The 19,739-nt window shown below is 51.7% G+C and overlaps 1 long non-coding RNA gene across 1 annotated transcript; it reads left to right on the top strand.

Annotated features, from left to right (window-relative positions):
• Positions 1–2,724: 2,724 nt before the first annotated feature.
• LOC114602854 (uncharacterized) lies at positions 2,725–6,982 on the top strand. The gene is made up of 2 exons (XR_003708004.2): positions 2,725–3,304; positions 5,908–6,982. It is a non-coding gene; the product is annotated as an uncharacterized LOC114602854 (long non-coding RNA).
• Positions 6,983–19,739: the final 12,757 nt, after the last annotated feature.

Consider the following 19,739-nt stretch of genomic DNA (forward strand, 5'->3'; position numbering starts at 1 on the left):
GGGCACAGTATTTGTACTGTTTGTTCCCAAGCTCAGAAATCAACAGGCTGTCTCAAAAGGCTTCCAAAACTTACTTCCTGCCAACAGGCTCAAATCCCCCAGAATGAGCTGAAACCTGGCACCTGGGGCACGTTGGCAGGATACAGGTGGGGTGTGTGGGCTGAGGTGGGTGGGATTCTAGGAAGCTCACCTATAATGCAGGAGGAGGAGAGCAAGCAAAAGAAGAGAGCGGCCCAGCTCAGAAGAGATTCTGGTTTGCTAGTAACAGGCTGTCAGCAACCCAGCAGTCTTGTTTCCTCCAAATGAAGCGGGAGGGAGTGGAAGGGAGCATACACGGTTCCCCTGCTACCCCAAGGGGTCCTCTCAACCATCCTGTAAGGTGGGACAGGCTAAAAGAAAATGCCTGGCTCAAGGACAGCCAGTGAGCTTAGCATGGCTGAATGAGGACCTCAGCTCTCCCTGCTCCTATTCCAACCCTCTAACCAGTACACCACTCTGGATTTCCACCAGATTATCAGTTTGGAATCCTTGACCCAGAGCTTCAGCATCATTTGAATTCCTGTTTGGGGAGAGGAATTCCTGCCTAGCCTCCTCCTGTACCCCTCCTCTTCCAACTTGCATGAGGCTTGCTATTCCCATAAGGAACTGCTGCCTCGCAGTCCAACTTAGCAGTGCACTGAGAAATACTGAAAACTCACACAAGAAGATTGCCAAAAGTCTCCTACGAAGACCATTTATCTGCAGTCACATGTAAGAATTCTCAGAAGGGTCACTTGAGGAGGGTCACTTGATGCAACTCCCAGGTTCCGGCAGTAAAGTTTTTTCTGGGGCTTGACTACTGCAGGCTGCAGTTGAGAATGAGAGCATTGTTTGAATGATCTCCCCATGAATTACACTCCCTGGACATGGTGGCAGTGGGGGTGATGTCAGGGAGAACTCTTGGCTGAAGTTTTCTCCCTGTACTGCTAGTTTTCTATGGGCAAGGAGTCAGGGATTTTCTGAGAGACAGAGAGAGGGATGAACCTTGCAGCCTCTCCTACCTGTAGCCTGAGCACTAAAGTCCAGGAAAATATCCACCATGTGATAGTGCCGAATGTAGAAATATTCATTTTGAATATTTCCTAGGGCAGAAAATGTATATTTTGCCTCCCAGCCAACCACAAGGTTTATGTGACAAGTGGGCAGTTCCTACTTTCAGGACTGATTCAGGCTGCAGAATTTGTTGCTGTTCCCTGATGTTCAATGCCAAGGACACTTCAGCGCATTGTGTGTGCATACACATACCCCGCCCCCAATCCCAGTGTACTGGGTATTGCAATGCATTACATGAGGCCTATGCTTTTAGTGGCTTTTAGCAGAACTTGAGAGCTTTTAAGTGCCTTTTATCCGCTGTCTAATTTGGTCTGGCCCTTCCCCTGCTGTTTTATCTGATGTTTCTATTTCCTATTTCATGTTATTGTTTTTCTTTTGTTATTGCTGCATTTTTTTGTGTTTTAATGTTCTGTATTGCAAATGGTATTGGGGCCTTTTCTGGGGCAAAAGGTGTGTGTGTGTGTGTGTGTGTGTGTGTGTGTGTGTGTGTGTGTGTAATTGCTATAAAATGAAATAAAACTGTGCAAAGTTCCAGTTCTGAAGATCTGCCTATCCCCAGAGAAGGGTCTGAAGATATCACAACCATCAGGTATGTCCAGAAACCTGTCACCTGCACATTAGGCCAGGCTCTGCCCCATTGCTTCCATAGATTTGTGTATACCCCATGTATTTAAGACACATTTTCCCCCATCTAAAGAATCATGGGAGCTGTGATTTCTTCAGGGGCTGGGGATTGTAGCTCTGTGAAGTGTAAAGTTCCCAGAAGTCTTTGTGGGGGGGGGGGTCCCTTAAACCAAAGCTGTAGCTAGGGGAGGTAGCCAGGTTTTTTGCCCTGGGTGAAGCCCCCAGAGGGGCACCATTGAAGCTCCCCGCCTGTGGGTGGATGGATGCAAATGTTTCTTTGTTTGCTTTTGCCAAACAGCGTCTTTGTCCCGGGTAGTTTCGCCCCAGCTTAAATGTGCATGGTCTGAGTGTGTGAACCATGCTAAAGACAAAGCTATTCCCTGCCAGGCTGTACATATTTGCCTGGATTTGCATAGACAAGATTTGTCTGCAGAATTGGGGGAGGGGGGGTGAGCCGCCCTTGTGGAATTCTGCTGCATTGGACGTCATCCCCAAAGCTCCCTAGATTCGGAACCAGAGAGGATGGGGAGGGGTCTTCCTGGAGATGCTCGGCCATTCGTCAAAGTTACAAAACCATCTGGTTGCGCTGCAAGACCCCCTTTGTTTCCACATGTCGTGTACAAAGGAACAGGAAGGCGCGCGCACGACAACCGCCCCTTGGTGCTGTCCTTTTGAAAAGACCCCTAGGCTCCGCCAGGCGAGCAGAACCAGAGCTTATTGTCTTCCTCCCCCTTCTCCCCCAACCCACCCCCGTGGATATGCTTGTCCACTGACCAAATTTGGCCTGCTGCTTTTCGGATTTCTTCTATCCGCTATAGCAGTGTCGGTGAAGCGCTCTGCATTTTGTGGAGGATAAACTTAAAGATTATCAACATACGAAAGGCGGGTACGGCCTGCTGGAGGAATGCGGGGGTGGGCAGCTTTTTGGCCATCCAGGGTCGCATCGGACAGCCTCTCAAATGCAGAGCCGATTTCGCTTGCTAGAATTCCTGGCGGCGGCAGGTGAGTATCTGAAACCCCGTGACGACCCGGGCATTCAGACCTGTATTGATCAGGTCCATTAATCTTCTCTCTCCCCACCCCCACCCCCGCGCTCCTTTTGGCGCATTCATTCATGGGGAAGGCTTGGAACAGATGGAAGTGCAGCCGAGGGCATCTGAGGACACAGGCTGGGAAGGGGCTGGCAAGGAGCAGGCTGCCTCTGCGCAGCGCACGGAGGACGAGTGCTGCGCGTGTGCTGAGCATGCTCGATGCGGCGTCGGCTGAAGGACACAGCGGGGCAACGGGGAGCTCTTCTGTCCCCGCTGGCTTCCAGCAAGATGGCAAGCCCAGCAGCAGCCATTTCAGGGAGCAGCGGGTCTGCGCGTTGTTCAGACAAGGCGCCATCTCGGGTTCTGCGAATGCACCAGCCACACGGGGCACAGCTCAGCTCCCTGCATGTCAAGGAGACGCATGCAGGAGAACTCCCCAGAGGATTGTCTCTTGCACAGCTCCCCTTCCTTTCAATGGGGGTTGCGCAGGAGAACTCCCCGAGGATTGTGCCTGAGGATGGGAGAGGAATTTGGTTCAATTCACAGCTGCAGGAAGGGTGAGTGAGTGGCCTTGTGCTCCAGCTGGCCAGGGTGAGAGCAGGGTGCTGGGCTCGGTGGGCCCCTGGCCTGATCCAGCGGGCTCTCCTGATGCTCTTGTGCAATAGGGCAGCTATCCTTGGATGTTTGCACCTCCCCAAATTTAATGCTGCCGTTCCCAAAACAAAACTAGTGTGCAAAAGTGCATATATTAAGGGAACGTGTGCCTTATAAATGTATGAGTGAAGATAAATTACCCAAATGCACTCTACTGGGGAAAACTTCCTGCAGCAAATGCTCATATTAGGAGGAATGCAGACCAAAACGATGGTAAATTTTGGGGAGGCCTCTTTGCAGGCAGCGATTCACAATCTGATACAGAAATGTGGCAAACCACAGTTAAAATTAGAAAAAGTGGAGGAAACAAATCAAATGTGACGAATTTGTCCATCCCTAATTGTGCCCTAACTTATTGAGAGGAAGGTGAAGAAACATCAGCTGGATTGTATCCAACATCAGTCCTACTCAGAGTAGACCCATTGAAATTAAAGGACATGGCTAACTTAGGCCCAATAATTTCAGTGGGGCTACTCTGAGTAAAAGTTAGTTTGACTTCACACCCTACATCTCTTGAGCCGGCACAGATGACAAACACTTATTCTGTCCTGGAGTGCAACAAAAAACCGCTAGACAAAGACCCAATTCTGACTTGCAATCCTGATCCACAGCAGCTACCAGGACCAGCAATACCAACTCTCTGTGACCTTGAACAGCTGTTGGTGGCAATACTCTCACTGCCTGAGCCCATGGGAGAGCAATGCTCTTCCAAGAGGCACCTCTTTGCACACTCAGGAAAGTGCAAAGGCATGCATCTTTAAGTTGTCATGTGAACTGGAGCTTGCAGCTGTTTAAGAGAAATAGAGAAGTGGGGAGAAGAGAGAGACCAGCAGGTCAGTCTGGATGATGCCCTGGGCCCCTTCCAAGCCTAGAAGAAGAGACTGCTGACCCAGCCAAACCCAATGAGTACCGTTAGCTACAATCTCCAGAGAGGCTGCTCTGTTGCTTAGAGACAAAAGGTGCAGCCTCCCCCACACCTTACCTAGCTGGATGCCACTTCATCCAAAGAATGGAGAAGCATAAGGCCCAGAAAAGCACTGGTGGGGGTGGGAATCCACATTCCACACTTACCATTTGCCCTGCGCTTTTCTGGTCTGTGTCTGAGCACTTTTTCTTTCTTTTACCCCACCAGTTTCCTCAGGAAAGCCCACTCTTTAATGTTGAATCGGAGCAAATGGCAACTTGGGTTTTTCGTGGATTGCTGTTTGTTCGGATTCAGCAATAAAGAGCAGGTTTTCTTGGGGAAAGTGCCAGAGGTGGGGGGGGGGAGTGCTTGGACAGGAAGCTTTAAAGTGCACACTTGTGCCTAGAAATGCAGAGCAAAGGTGCGGAGAAGCCCTGAGTTTTGACTGATGCTGGACTCTGGAGACACAGAGGCCTGCCTTGCTCTGGGCTGGATCCAAGCTGTGACTGCTAGGGCTTTCCCTGGAACCCTAATGAGGAGCAAGATCTGTTGGCATGTTAACACTGTGAGCCTTTGCTCAGGCTGTATATATGTCTAAATGAAACCAGATATCCTAAAGACACCACAGTCTCCATTGAACTGCCTTGCAAGGAAACCGATACAATGGTACCTCGAGTTACAAACGCCTCAGGTTACAAACGCTTCAGGTTACAAACTCCGCTAACCTGGAAGAGTTACCTCGAGTTGAGAACTTTGCCACAGGATGAGAACGGAAATTGTGCGCTGGTGGCGCAGCGGCAGCAAGAGGCCCCATTAGCAAAAGCCCACCTCTAGTTAAGAACAGTTTCAGGTATTTTTTTTTATTTTGGGGGGCTAGTCAGCATTATTATAACGTGCCGTATAAAAACTGGAGCAGCGGCAGCTGAGCTGGAATAAGAGCACGTCCCCGATGGCCGGGAACTGGTCAGCGCGGCAACGCAAGAATCATAGCTAAAGAACCCTTTCAGAGGGAATTTGTATGCTGCAGAAGTCAAATTGCATTTTTCTGCTCCACTCTCAAACATCCAGAGGAGCCAACTGCACTCTGCCCCTTGGGCCTCCCCTCCAGCTGTAGGCGTCTGAGTGGGAGAGGCAGGCAGGCTCCGGAGGCCCCACGGTGCGCCCCGTCCCCACGAGCGGCTCACTCCGCCCCAGGCGCCCGAGCGCATTCCTCTGCCGCTGGGAGGAGCTGCGCCTGCCGGAGCTGCCTGAGTGAGTGCGCTTGGGGAACGGCCAGGGGGCGGCTGAGGGAACCGGGTGGAAGGGACAATGTCCGGAGTGGGGGCTGCTGGGGGGGGGAGTACCAGACCAGGGTTTGTCGTGAGGCCAGTAGTGAGGGGAGGCTGCGGGAAAAGAATATGGGTGGTGGCATGTATTTATTTTTATACTTAATTGCAACGTTCCGTGTATAAGATGACCCCCAATTTTAAACTTTAAAAAATTGGGGGGAAATATCGTCTTATACATGGAAAAATATGGTATAAATAAATAAGCAAGCAAGCAAGCAAGACCCAGCAAGCATTCTTGGCCCTAATTGAGTTCCATTATGACTTTCTTCTGTAGCATTGCTTGGCAGGTTCTTTCAGAAGGTAGGAAGATAAGAAGAGCCAGGTTGCTGGATCAGACCAAAGGCCCTCCTAGCACAGCATCCCATCCTCACAGCCTCCGACCAGGTGCCCCACAAGCAGGGCTGGGCGCAGCAGCACCGCACAAACCTCTATTTGCCCCTGGAACCCATGGAGAATAAGCTTCATGTTGCCCCTTTAACGTGGCATGCAGCTGACCCTCCGTCTCTCTCAAGCCCACCCCGGGACCTCACCCTGTTCTTGATGGAGGTGCTCAGCCTCTCCTCCGTTCCCATTTAGGTCGGATGGCCATCGGTCATGGATGCTTTAGCCGAGATTCCTGCATTGCAAAGAGTTGGACTAGTTGACCCTCGGGGTTCCTTACAACTCTACAGTTCTATGATTCTTTGACACCCCCCCCCCCCCCGTTTTTAAGAGCACCACAGAGTTTAACAGAAGTATAGATGCCAGTTTATTAATAATACAACATCAATAATACATGTGAGCTCCACAGAGTTGGCTCAATGTTTCCAGCAACTCACCAGGATTTATCCTCCTGAGACGTGTAGCAAAAATTTCAACAGCTGAGAGAGAGGATTTGTAAGATTCACAGGAAGCTCCTTGGTCTCAAGAGCAACTTGCATGACAACCCAGAGAATTGCACCTGGGCTCAGAGACCTGCACTGGGAGCCAATTTGCCACTGGGCCAAGTATACAAAGTCCTTAATAACTTGGGACCAGTTTACCTGTGAGATTGCTTTACCCCATATTTGCCCACTTGATTGTGTCGCCCTGCAGAACTGGCAGCGTTACGTGTGCCACACAATAATTGTTCCACCTTGGTAAGATATCAGTCATTTAGTTGGCAGCAACACCCACACTGGATCTCCCTGCCTGTGGACAGCAGGAAGGCACCCTCCTGCCATTCTTTGTGGCCCCTCTGAAAACATTTTTGTTTAGGCAAGACTACACAGACGTGAAGACGTGAATAATGTTAACGTGTTTTAATTTATCATGTATTTAAATTGTTTTTGAATGTTTTAAATAGTTGCTTTAAACTGTTATTACTGATAGCTTTATAGTTTTATTCTTTTTGTAAACTGCTTTGAGAGTGGTTTTTACAACCAAGTGGTATATAAATTTTATGAAATCAACAAAAGAACAATATAAAGTAAACCCCGCCCTTAACATTTGCACCCACACCCTGACACTCTCCAGTATTCCTCACCATCACCAATTGTTATGGGGCAATTCACATGCCTAAACTGGAGGCGATGAAGACACGGTTCTTCATTCTTCATTCAAACTCTGCTTAGAGCAAAGCAGGACTGTGATTGCTCCGCCGTGGCACAACATGCTGAAACCATAAAGCAAAGCCAGCCCAGGAGAACAAACAACCCAACATGTTTTAAAGGGGGTGCCAGTGAAGCAGGGGTGGAACTGGAGGTGTGACCCCAAGATCTCTTCCAAGGCTGGAGATTTTCCTGGAGCACAAACGGAGCAATGGGCACCCAAGGATATTTTGGAGGCTTCTTTCCCTTGCTCTTTTGAAATGAAATGGAAGCAGAATTCCACTGCCAATGACTTTTCTGCAAGGCACGAGAATACATACAGTGTATGATTTTAGAACCAGAACACTGTTGGCTCCTGCCAAAGTTTTGGCGCTTCATTTGAAAATTGGTGCATGTCCTGTAACTTCCTGCTGACATCCTGAAACCATTTACCGTTTACACTGCAAATGTTCTAGCAGCAGGGCGGGGGGTGCAAAAAAGCTCCTTCAAAAGCCAATAATGCGGTCCCATTGGGGAAGCATTGCAGAGCAGCTAATAAAGTGGAGTGATGTGTGAATGATCCAGTATATATCCACCACTAATGCACGATTAGTGCTTCCTTCACATGTTGCACTGCTGCAGAACACACCCAGAAACCCCCCCCCCCCCCCACAAATCTTGAGGGACCCTGACTCAAAATTTACTGCAGTCCAGCATTCTGTTCCCTACAGTCAGGAGGGAAAGGGTGATTCTCAGTGGTAGAGCATCTTCTTTGAACACAGAACACCCTGGGTTCAACCACTGATCTTTCCAGCTAGGATGTGGGACGGCCGCCTCTGCCCAGGACCCTAAGAAATGCTGCCAGTCTCCGCAGACAGCACTGAGCCAGGAGGCCCAATGGCCCGGCTGAAGTAGAAGGTGCCTTCCTGGTTCCTTGCAAAGCCAGGGAGCACGTGCTTGTTCCTGTCCTCACTAAAGACAGAGATGGTCCAGAAAGACTCCCGGCTGACCCCCCCCCCCCCAGCCTCTATCACTCAGCAGCACAGTCCAGGAGTTAGCAAGCTTCTCCTGCTGAGGGCCACATTCCATCAGAACTATTCCTGAGGGCCACATGCCCGCTTCAGAGCGGGTGCTGAGCAGAGCCAAAGAACCCCTCAAACTCTTAAGAGCCTCCTGAGAGAATGAGAGAGAGTTGGGGGGGGTGAGTTGATGATCCGAACTGCCACCGCTCCCTTTGCAACTTGCTCCTTGTTACGTCCTGGCTCACTGTGGCCGCTCGCAGCTGCACCCTCTACGGATCTGTCCATCTTTCCAGACAGAGGCAGTGGAGGGACCCTTTTCAGCGGAGGGCCGTGTGGGGGCCATAGGTGGGCGGGGCGGGGTAGAGCAAGGAATGTGAACTAGAGCCCGGACACCTCCTTCTCTCGAGCCCCCGTCCAGGCAAGCAGAAAGCCGTGTTCAGAGAGCGCAAGAGACTCATCCCAGCCAGGCAAAAACATGCAAGGTGTGCGCGTGCGCGTGCTATGCTAGCAGGTGAAGGTTGTGCCTTGGGAAGTGTCCCAGGGGCCAGAAAGAGAGGGCCGGAGGGCCGGATTAGGGGCTTCCATCCCGGCTTCCTCTTTTCAACGCTATTTTTTTGGGGGGGCGTGCGTGGATGGGGGAGGTAGGTGCCCTTTCTCTCTCTAAAGCCAGAGGGGGAGACGGGGAGCGGGCTGGCGCTACGGCCGATGCCCGGGAAGGAGGCCCGGAGACGCCTCCCGGCCTGTGCGCTCCGCGCTGCGCAAAGCCTGTCCCGCCGCAAGGGCCGCTGCGCTCAGGCTGGCGGTGGGTCTTACGTGCGCGCCGAGTGTCCTGGCGCGGCTGCCTGGTTCGCTGCGTCCCTGCGGGGCGGGGAAGAGCGGCAGCAGCAGCAGCAGCAGCAGGAGGAGGAGGAGCTGAGCGCAGCACCAAGGCGGAAGGCACGTCCGCAAGCCGGAGCCAAGGAAGCCGGGCGAGTGCGCACGTTGCCCCCGGCTCCGCGCTGCCCACACGGACCGGCAGCAGCTCTCCGGGTATCTGGAGGGGTCTCCCAAGCCCCACCTGGAGATGCCGGCGGGGACTGGACGCGGATAGCTTTTAAAAAACTTCGACCGTGGGCAGACAGTCTGCCTCGTCTACCTGACAGGGCTGTTTTGAGGGTACAAGACATGCTTCCTTGAGCCCCTTGAAAGGGAGGCGCAGTGTAAGAGTCACTCCCTGTCATCGCCAACCAAAGGAAGACCAGGTGACCGGCATATGGGATGCAGTGCGCAGTCCCGGCTGCCTCGCCCCAAAAGTATATTGCAGAGTTGGAAAAGGGCAGGCGAGGCGAGGGAGCGACTCCCCATGTAGAAAGGCGGCAGCATCGGGGGCTTTTCAGCTTAGAGAAAAGGCGAGTAGAGGCGGCAGGATAGAAATTTATGACAAGGTGAAAGTGGAGAGAGAAAGTTCTCTCCCCCCTCCTAACCCTGGAACTTGTGGATAATAATAATAATAATAATAATAATAATAATAATAATAATAATAATAATAATTTTTATTTATACCCCGCCCTCCCCTGCCAAGGCCGGGCTCAGGGCGGCAATAATAAAAACAAGTTGAATGATTACAACTTAAAAACAAAATTAAAATACAACATTAGAATATTGAAACATTAAAATATTAAAATGTAGCCTCATCACAGGAGGAGAAAGGAAAAAGAAAGAGGGGGAGGGAATCAAATTGGCTCCAAGCCAAAGGCCAGGCAGAACAACTCTGTCTTACAGGCCCTGCGGAAAGAAATCAGATCCTGCAGGGCCCTGGTCTCATGAGACAGAGCGTTCCACCAGGCCGGAGCCAGTGTTGAAAAGGCCCTGGCTCTGGTTGAGGCTAATCTAACTTCCTTAGGGCCCGGGACCTCTAGGGTGTTGCTATATATGGATGCTAAGGTCCTCCGGGGGCATATCGGGAGAGGCGGTCCCGTAGGTACGAGGGTCCTAGGCCGTGAAGGGCTTGAAAGGTCAAAAGCAGCACCTTAAATCTGATCCTGTACTCCACCGGGAGCCAGTGCAGCTGGAAAAGCGCTGGGTGAATATGCTCCCATGGCAGAGACCCCGTGAGGAGCCTCGCTGCAGCATTCTGCACCCGCTGGAGTTTCTGGGGCAGCTTCAAGGACAGCCCCGCGTAGAGCAAATTACAGTAGTCAAGCCTGGAGATGACCGTCGCATGGATCACTGTGGCCAGGTCAGGGTGGGAAAGGTAAGGGACCAACTGCTTGATGCGGCGAAGGTGGAAAAATGTCGCCTTGGCTGTTGCTGTAACTTGCGCCTCCATGGAAAGGGAGGCGTCAAGGATTACACTCAAACTCTTAACGGAAGGCAATGGCACTAATTGGGCCCCCGCAAGAGAAGGGAGTTGGTCCCTCATCCCCATGCCATCCCGACCTAGCCAGAGGACCTCTGTCTTCGAAGGATTTAGTTTCAATCGGCTCCCACGAAACCATCCAGCCACAGCTTCCAAGCATCTGGTCAGTGTGTTCGGGGCCTGTGGCCATCCATCAGCAGATAGAGCTGAGTGTCATCAGCATATTGGTGACAGCCCAGCCCAAAGCTCCGGATAATCTGGGCAAGGGACAACCAGGGAAGATTCGGGAGTGATGAGAGAAGTCCTTCTGCATCGTCTCACTAGGGAATTGGCTTCCACAAGAGACTCAGGGGTTGTCACCAGCTTGGATGGCTTAAAAAGAGGGTTGCAGAAATCCCTGGAGGAAAAGGCCGTGGAATCCTGGGTGGCTGCTGGCCCCCAGCGCTCGCTTCTGCCTCCGCGGCCAGAGGAGGAAACCGCAGAAAGAGAGAGGACTCTTGGCCTCGGGTCCCGCTGGCAGGATTCTCACAGGCAGCTGGTTGTTGGGAACAGAATGCTGCACTCGATGGACCATTGGCCTGATCCAGCCAGGCTCTTCTTACGTTCTTAAGTTATAGGGGGGAAATCATCCTCCGTCTGAGACCCTGGACAGCTGCTTCCAGGCAGAACTGACAATATTGGGCTAGATCCGGGCGGCCAACACTTTATTGCACAGACTGAGGACTGCCTTCGTCCCGACGGTTGAGTGCCAGCAGTCAGCACGGCCACCCACACTCTTGCACGTCCCCCCCCCAGTGCAGGCCTGGCAAGGGAGTTTCCTCGTGGGTGGTGGTCCTTGCGAATTGGCAGAGGGTGGGGTTGCCATTAGTCATGCCATGGCTATAGAGGGGACTCCGCCCCCAGAGGCAAAGTAGTTCTTGAGTACAAAATAGATCCTGGGGGCCAAAAGCAGAGCGGAGGGGGGCGACCACCCCCCCTGCTTTGCTTGGGGTGCCTGATTGGCCAGGCGCTGGGATCGAGGGGCCGCTGCATCCATCTCCTACTGCCCTGCCAGCGCCGAGCCGAGCCGCTTTGTGAGGCTGGGGTCTGATCTGAATGATATTTGAAAGTCCACCCCGAGGTGGGCCCCTTCTGTCTGACCCAGAAGGGTTTAGCCTTAGGTCACATCCACACCGTACATAGAATGAACATTTATACCACTTTAAGAGCGATGGCTTACTCCCCACCCCACCCCACCCCAAAATCCTGGGGTCTGAGTCTGTAGTTTGGGTCCCCTAATATTCTTCTGGAGAAGTCATGACTCCTATAGCGCTGCAAGAGTGCTATGTATGTACGGCGTGGAGGATGTGACCTTCGGTTCCCATTCGGATGCTCCGCCCTAGGTACCCAAATGTCTCTGGCCGGCAGCGGCCTCGCTTGTGAAACCTTCCCACCGCACGCCCGTTTCCCATTGATCCGCTACGTTGCAGAGAACAGCCAGCAGAGGCGGCGGCAGCAAAGCAAGTTCATCTAAGGTAAGGCGAGGGGCGGTCCTGTTGCAAAGGAGGAGCCTGCGAGGCGAGCAAATCTCTCGCAGGCTGGCTGATGAATGTGACCGTGCTGGGTGCGTGTGTGTACTTCTTGGCAGGGAGACAAGAGCGGGGAGGGGAGAGGACCGCAGTGCGTAACCCCCGGATGGTGGATGGATGCGCCCCGCCTGTGGGGTGGGAGGCTGGGGGAGCTTCCTTCCTGCCTGCGCTGCCCAGCCTCGCCTAGTAACAGTGCCCCCCCCGTCGCCCCCTCCCAGGCACTGCCTTGCTCACTCACCTCCCTCCTTCTTCTCCTGTGACAATGCATCAACCTTCCAGCATTTCACAGAGGAAAAGAGAGCCAAGCAGCTCTGCTTGTAACAGAAGGAGATAAGGAGAGGCCGAAGGAACATCTCGTTCAGCGCCTTGTTCTCCCTGAGGCCAACCAGATGCCCCACGTGCGAAGCTGGCAAGCGGGACCCGAGAGTGCAAGAGAGCTCCCTTCCCTCGCGATTCCCAGCCAAGGGAATCCAGAGGTATCTCTGTAGCCACCGAGAGCGTTATTCACCATCGATTTGCCTAATTCTCTTCTACAGTAAAGCCATCCAAGTTGGTGGTGATCACTACTCTCCGTGGGAGCAAATTTCAGACTTTAACTATGCACAGGGTGAAGAAGAACTTTCTGGTGGCCTGTCCTGAACTGGCCCCCTGGTCAGTTCTGTGACCGCTGTCCTAGGGCACAATTATTTAGGGTACGCCAAGGTGCATTTGCAGCACAAAACTGGGCTCCTTCATCTGCCCCGGCTGCAACAAAACGTCTCTCCCACGTCGGTCTCTACAGCCCCAGCAGGAGCTGCAACCTTCCCACAAAGGCACATTCCTTCATTTCCTCCTGAAACAACAAGACTCTTATGTCCTCACTGAGGTAGAGAGAGCGCGACACCACCTCCCGTTTGCCCTTCCCTGTCCTTCCTGTAAAGTTTGTCCCCATATACCACCAATTCTCTCCATTCCTCCATGTTTCTGTTATGCCCACTATAGCGTTGTCCTCTAATCCCAAACACTCTAGACAGGTGCTCAGCTAAAAGTTTATGCTTTGCGTTGAGTACTATATAAAACAAGGTAAAAGCTTGTTAATGTGTTTTTTAAAGTTTTGAAAAAACTTTAGCCCAAGAGGCTAAACTTTCCTGACCCTTTCAAACTCCTGCTTTCTGGCATTTGAGCCGCACACCCTGGTATGATTGGCTGCAGTCACAGCTGGGAAAAGCTAGCCAGGCATATAAATTTAGAGCAACCAAGTGAAGGTGCTTTGGCTTACTAAGTCTCAAGCTAACAGGCAAGTTCAGCAGCAGGCAAAGCTGGGGCTGACTCTTCTGCCCCTCTGCCCATTGACCGAACAAACCCCAAGCTTCCACATTAAATAAACCAATAAAAGCCGGCCAGGGTGTGGGGTGTTTTCCAGTGTCTTGCTCATTTTGCCACATGTATGACAACTGCCTATAAATTGTGGGCGTGTGCTGGGATCCTCCCCCTGATCCAGGAGCCAGGCCAGCGCACCTTTCCCACACCTTGCAAAGGGTCCTCTCTCTGCCCGTTGTGCGTTCTCTTCATGATGGCTGCATAAACACAGTGGGATGTGGCCAATCCTAGTCATACTCTGACACATTGGAATTAATGGACACGACTTAGGGCCATTCATTCCAATGGGGCTGCTCTGAGCCAAAGAATCCTGGTAACGGTTGTTTACCCCTCACAGAGCTACAATCCCCAGCATGCCTAACATGCCACAGTTACCAGAATTCTTTGGGTGAAAGCAATGTGTTTTAAATGTATGGTGTGTGCACAGCCTGGCTCTGCATGGGAGCTGCAACAAAGTGTTGCAGTATATCATCACCAGTTCAGGGCTACAGCTTTGCAGCCATGACCTCTTCTATCCCATTCGGTTCCCATTTCCCCCATTTTCATCCTCCCTCACAATTTAAGAAGGATGTTGACAAGCTTGAAGATGTGCAGAGGAGGAGGACCAAGATGATCAAAGGTCTGGAAACCAAGCCTGAAGAGGAGTGGTTGAAGAGGCCTGGGGAATAGAAGACTGAGAGGAGATATGATGGCCTTTTCCTTCTTCTTTTAAATTTTATTTATACTTTTCAGATATACGTATACATTTCACTGATTGTGCAATAATTTTAACATTTTAAAACTTGACTTTCTTCCCTCTATTTCTGCAGTTCCTTAAATTTATTTTTAATATCTTCTGCATATCCAGATTAACTTATTCATTTATTTATCTTCTTTAAATAGATACACTTATACACCTGCAGGTTATTACAATAATCCTGCCAGTGTTTTTATCTGTTTACAATTTATCTGTAAATATTCAATAAATCTGAGAAGAGAAGACTTCCTGGAAAAGACCCTGATGTTGGGAAAGATGGAGGGCACAAGGAGAAGGGGACGACAGAGGACGAGATGGTTGGACAGTGTTCTCGAAGCTACCAGCATGAGTTTGACCAAACTGCGGGAGGCAGTGGAAGGCAGGAGGGCCTGGCGTGCTCTGGTCCATGGGGTCACGAAGAGTCGGACGCGACTAAATGACTAAACAACATTCAATAAACCATTTCTGTTCTTTTATAAAAAGTTTATTATGTTGTTTTCTTATTCTTCCAGGAAGTTCCTCCATTTCTACATATTCCATAAGTCCCCTCCAACTCTACAATTCTATGATTCTATGAAACTTAGCATTCTGTGATCTCTGAATATGCTCAGTCCTCAGTGGGCCATTGGAAGGGGGATGCCTTCTTAGGTTTTTACCCTATATCCCTCCTCCCTGCCTCTTTTTGTATTTTTTGTACTTTTGTAATCTTTGGTTTTCCAGAGCATGATGCTACCCCCCTGTGGTTTCTCTGATGCCCTATTTTGGCTACCATCCGAACAGCACTTACCAGCTAAATTTGCTGTTAGAAGGAATGATATTTTAAAGCTGTCTGGGCAGGAATCTGAATTAGAAATTGTGATGCAGCATCTAGAAAACAGTGGAGCATTTCAGAATATCAGAGTATACTGTAACTCAGGGAACTGAACTTCAAGTCGATGGGCCCCAAGGCAGCCCTGCAGCCCTTTTTCTCTGGCTCTGAGAACTCTCCCTCTGCCACACCCATCACTGGCCCTGATCTGCTCCCCACGCCTGTCCGCATGAAGAGTCGGCTTAGAAGCTAGCCTATGGTACCTACAGGTAGAAACTGTTAGTTGCTCCGCCCACTTTTGCCTCTTGCCCCGCCCTCACCTCTAGTCAACGTTTTCCCTTTTTTAAAGGGAAATTCCCTTATTCCAAATAGGATTCCTCGCAAGAAAAGGGAAAAGTTGACAGCTATGTCTAGAAGGCTGCCCAGAAGGGAATGTTGCCCTCAGGCTGGGAAAGGCTTCTTGCCCCTGCGGCCAAATAAAGGACCTTCAAGGGAAACCTCTGAATCACAATTTATCAGGAAATTCAGTTTTTCACCTGTACTTGACTTTAGATGACGTATTTTTACAACGCTACGTATGTTACCTAGCTTACCAATTCCAGGATGTGTGCATGTGTCAGTTTACGTTGATCGCCACTGTCCTTCTTGCATTTCACTTCCCTCTGACCTCCCGCCTGGGCACTTCCTGGCCATGCATAGAAGTGAGCATCGTCGTCGGCTTATGCTGTATCATAAATGTGCTGAAGCCTTCAGTTGTCATCAGACTCTTTGAGGTTATATGGAAAAGGCTGTGATGGTGGGGCAGGCGAGCCCAGCCAGCCGCAGTTGGCAGAGTCCCCTAGGGAGGCGGGGGGGGGGTTGTCTATTGCATGCTGGGAATTGTAGCCCTGCCTGGGAAGGGACAACTCTCGGCACAGACTGACGTTCCCAGGATTTCTTTGGGTTTAAAGTGGTGCCTTAAATGCATGATGCGGATGTGGCCTTAATAAAATGAAAGCAGGGGACCTGAGGATTATGTCTGAGGGCGAGTAGGGCTCCCCCACCCCCACCCCACAACAACCCACCAGCATTTAAAACAAAGGGTCCTCGATCTCGCATCAGATTTGGCCCGGGAGCAGAACAATCGCCCGGATAAACCGGGACACCGCCAGGGGAAGCTTCTTGGAGCAGCTTCCCTTGGCTGACGTAGCCGCGCTGGTGCAGCAGGCGCGCCGCCGGCTCCCTTCTATATATAACCTGCGCGCGCGAGCCCGCGGCTTCCCTCTCCCTTTCCGGGCCCGCGGGGCTCCCCTTCCCTTGGCTGGAGGGTCGTCCCTGGTCGTCCCGCCCGCCATTCCCATCCTGTTAGGCGCTGGCTCCTCGGGGCCCCCCAGCCCCAGCCCGTCGAGCCCGGCCGCTCTTCCACCCCGGGGCGGCTGGGGGCAGGATTGCAGGGGCTGGACTGGATTGCCCTCGGAGTCCCTTCTCACCCCACACTTCTATGGGGTCAGCGGATTTAGGGCGCCCAGCTTCTGCACAGGATGCCATCGCTCGCTGAGGCCCCTCCCCGTTGCAGAGGTTCAGCGGAAAGTGCCCCACCTTCGGCGCTGGGGGGGGGGGGGGAATGAGATGTTGCCGCTCTTCGCTTCGCCCTCTTCCAGCAAGTGGCTCCTTCAGAGCAGAGGCAGGTTGAGGGGAGAGCTGGGGGGGGGACGACTCTTATTTAGGATGGAGTGAGAGAAGCAGGGAGAAGGTGAATGGGGCAGTGTTGAAATCTAGGCCCCCAGGGTCTGCCCCTGTTCAGAGCCCTGGCCAAGCTTCCCTAACCCGGTGCCCTGCAGCGCTTCTGGACTGCAAGGCCCATCAGTCGAGAAGAAGCGGTTTTGGTCCTTACTGCCCAACTGAGTGTCTGGTGAGCTTTGCGGGATGCTGTAGGGGCAGGAGCAGCGGAGTCGCTCATGATTTGGGGCAGGTGGCAGGTGTTAACTACAGCTACAGCCCTATGGACAGGTATGCACTAGTAAATTTCATCAAATCCAGTGGCCATTTGCAGGGCCGGCAAGGTGAGGCAACTGCTTCGGGTGGCAGGATCCACAGGGGTGGCAGATCCCCATGTAGATCTTTACCTGCCTCCTTTGTTCTTGATATAGATCTTCACTCACCCCTTTTCTCCTGACCATTAACTTCTGAACAAACAGGCACCAGATTAGGCTGCAGGTGGCAGGAACTGTGTAGCTTCTATACCTAACCTGGAGCTCTTTGCTCTGTGAAATGTCACTTTTTTGTGAAAAGGGCAATATGGATTTTCTGCCCCCCCCCCCAGTTGCTAAGAGCCAAGGCAAGAAGAAAAGGAAGGTACAGGCAGGTAGAAACTAAGGGATAGTGTGGCAATGCTTTTTTGCTGCAATTGGTGAAGCTTAGAAGCTATGGCAGACATTGCTCCTGTGGGAGAGGGAGGGCAGCTGGGAAAGAGGGAGATAGAGTCATAGAATGGGAGAGTTGGAAGTGACCCTGAGGATTATCTCGTCCAACCCCCTGCAATTCAGCTGCCCCATATGAGGATTGAACCTGCAACCCTGGTACCATCAGCACCAAGCTCTAATCGACTGAGCTATCCAGTGGTGGGGAGGAGCTAGAGGAGCAGGTGCAGAGGCATTTTTCAGTCCAAGGGCCACAATCACTTCGGAGAAACCTTTTGGGGGCCACATGCCAGTGGTGGGCAGGACTAGAGGCAAAAGTGGGAGGAGCTACACATGTGAATTTTACCTTTGTACAGCAGGCTAGTTTCTATGCAAACACATCCATCCTCCATCCGGCAAGCAAAAGGTGTGGTCATAGTTCAAAGGCCCATTTCAGGCAGGCGAAAGCACATCGAGTCTGGCAAGGGGCTTGGAAGGTTGCACTCAGCCCCCAAGACAGATGTCCCCCACCCCTCTTATAGAAGGCAAGTGACCATAAAAAGATAATTTTAAAAAGAAAGTCTAGGGGAATGGTGAGGGCATAGGGAAGGAAGAGAGGTACTGATAAATGTGGATCTGCAGAGATGAAGTAGTACTAAAATCCACAAACTGATTTGAAATAAAGCAAATATTTGGGTTTTAGGCCTCCCTTGGACTGATAAGTCATCAGAAAGAGCCCAAGTAGAATGTTGGGAATGCAGCTAAAGCTTTTGACTAGGGGAAGCAAGCTAGGGATAGCTGGGGATGAGATGGGGCAGAGAGAGAAGCAGGGAGAAGAGCAAGGCTGCAATAAGCGGATGCTGCAGGCAGATGAGGAGGCAGTGTTGGCAAAACTCCACGGGGGAGCCCTTACTGGAGCTACGTGCAGCACACCCTGTTCAAACCATCCCTAATAGCCTTTCTACAAGTACTGAAGCGATACAGTCCACCCCACTCCTGTTTTGTAAAGAAATCAATAAGATCCTCTTGCAGCAGGGAACCAAAACTGTCTGAAAAACCTTTGCCTCTGCAATACACCTCTTGGCACCTGGGCAAACCAGACTCCCCCCTACCTGAGCAGGCGGATATCAAGAGCAGTAATGCTACACTGGTCAGAACAAACTGCAGTGGAGCAGTGGAGCAAAGCAATTTTACACTCTCAATATCGTGTTCTTAAAGGGAAGCTCTTATTTAGACTGCAAAGCATCTTACTTCCCTTATTTCAAAATGTGGCTAAGGTGCCCCAGCTGTTTGTGGGCCACCCTGCTCATTCTAAGTGCAGCCCTGAGCAGTGGCGTAGCGTGGGGGGTGCAGGGGGGGCCCGGCCGCACCGGGCGCAACATCTGGGGTTAGGGCAAATCCATGGGTTAGGGGGCGCAAATCTACGGGTTAGGGGGCGCAAATTACTTGCCTTGCCCCGGGTGCTGACAACCCACGCTACGCCACTGGCCCTGAGCTTCTGCTCCAAAGTCCAGTCCTGACAGCACCACTGCAAACTGGCCTCTTGCAGCTACTATTGTCACTGCAGACTCTGAAAGGTAAAGGTAAAGGTACCCCTGCCCGTACGGGCCAGTCTTGACAGACTCTGGGGTTGTGCGCCCATCTCACTTAAGAGGCCGGGGGCCAGCGCTGTCCGAAGACACTTCCGGGTCACGTGGCCAGCGTGACAAGCTGCATCTGGCGAGCCAGCGCAGCACACGGAACACCGTTTACCTTCCCGCCAGTAAGCGGTCCCTATTTATCTACTTGCACCCGAAGGTGCTTTCGAACTGCTAGGTTGGCAGGCGCTGGGACCGAACGACGGGAGCGCACCCTGCCACGGGGATTCGAACCGCCGACCTTTCGATCAGCAAGTCCTAGGCGCTGAGGCTTTAACCCACAGCGCCACCCGCATCCTAGACTCTGAAAACAAACCCAAAAATATCAAACCCCATTTCAAATTCCAGTCAAGATTGTGCAAATCAATGAACTGTACTATCATGGGTTGAAATGCACAAACATGTACAAGTAGAGAGGCTCCACACTCAACTTGGTATTCTTGCAAGACTTGGAATCTTTATTGGAAAGTAGTGCAATGTCAGGAATGGGTAATCAAGTTGTCTGTCTTCCACATGGAACAAAAATATTATAAGGTGATTCTGCACCAAGACCCAAACTGCCAGAGTTGAGCAGTACAGTGGTACCTCTAGTTGCAAACGGGATCCGTTCTGGAGGCCCGTTTGCAACATGAGCAGACCGCAGACCGCAGACCGCAGCGGTGCGCCTGCGCACACGCAGGTCACTATTCGCTGCTTCTGTGCATGTGTGTGAC

The sequence above is a fragment of the Podarcis muralis genome, chromosome 7, assembly GCF_964188315.1.
Source record: "Podarcis muralis chromosome 7, rPodMur119.hap1.1, whole genome shotgun sequence".
Lineage (NCBI taxonomy): Eukaryota > Metazoa > Chordata > Lepidosauria > Squamata > Lacertidae > Podarcis > Podarcis muralis.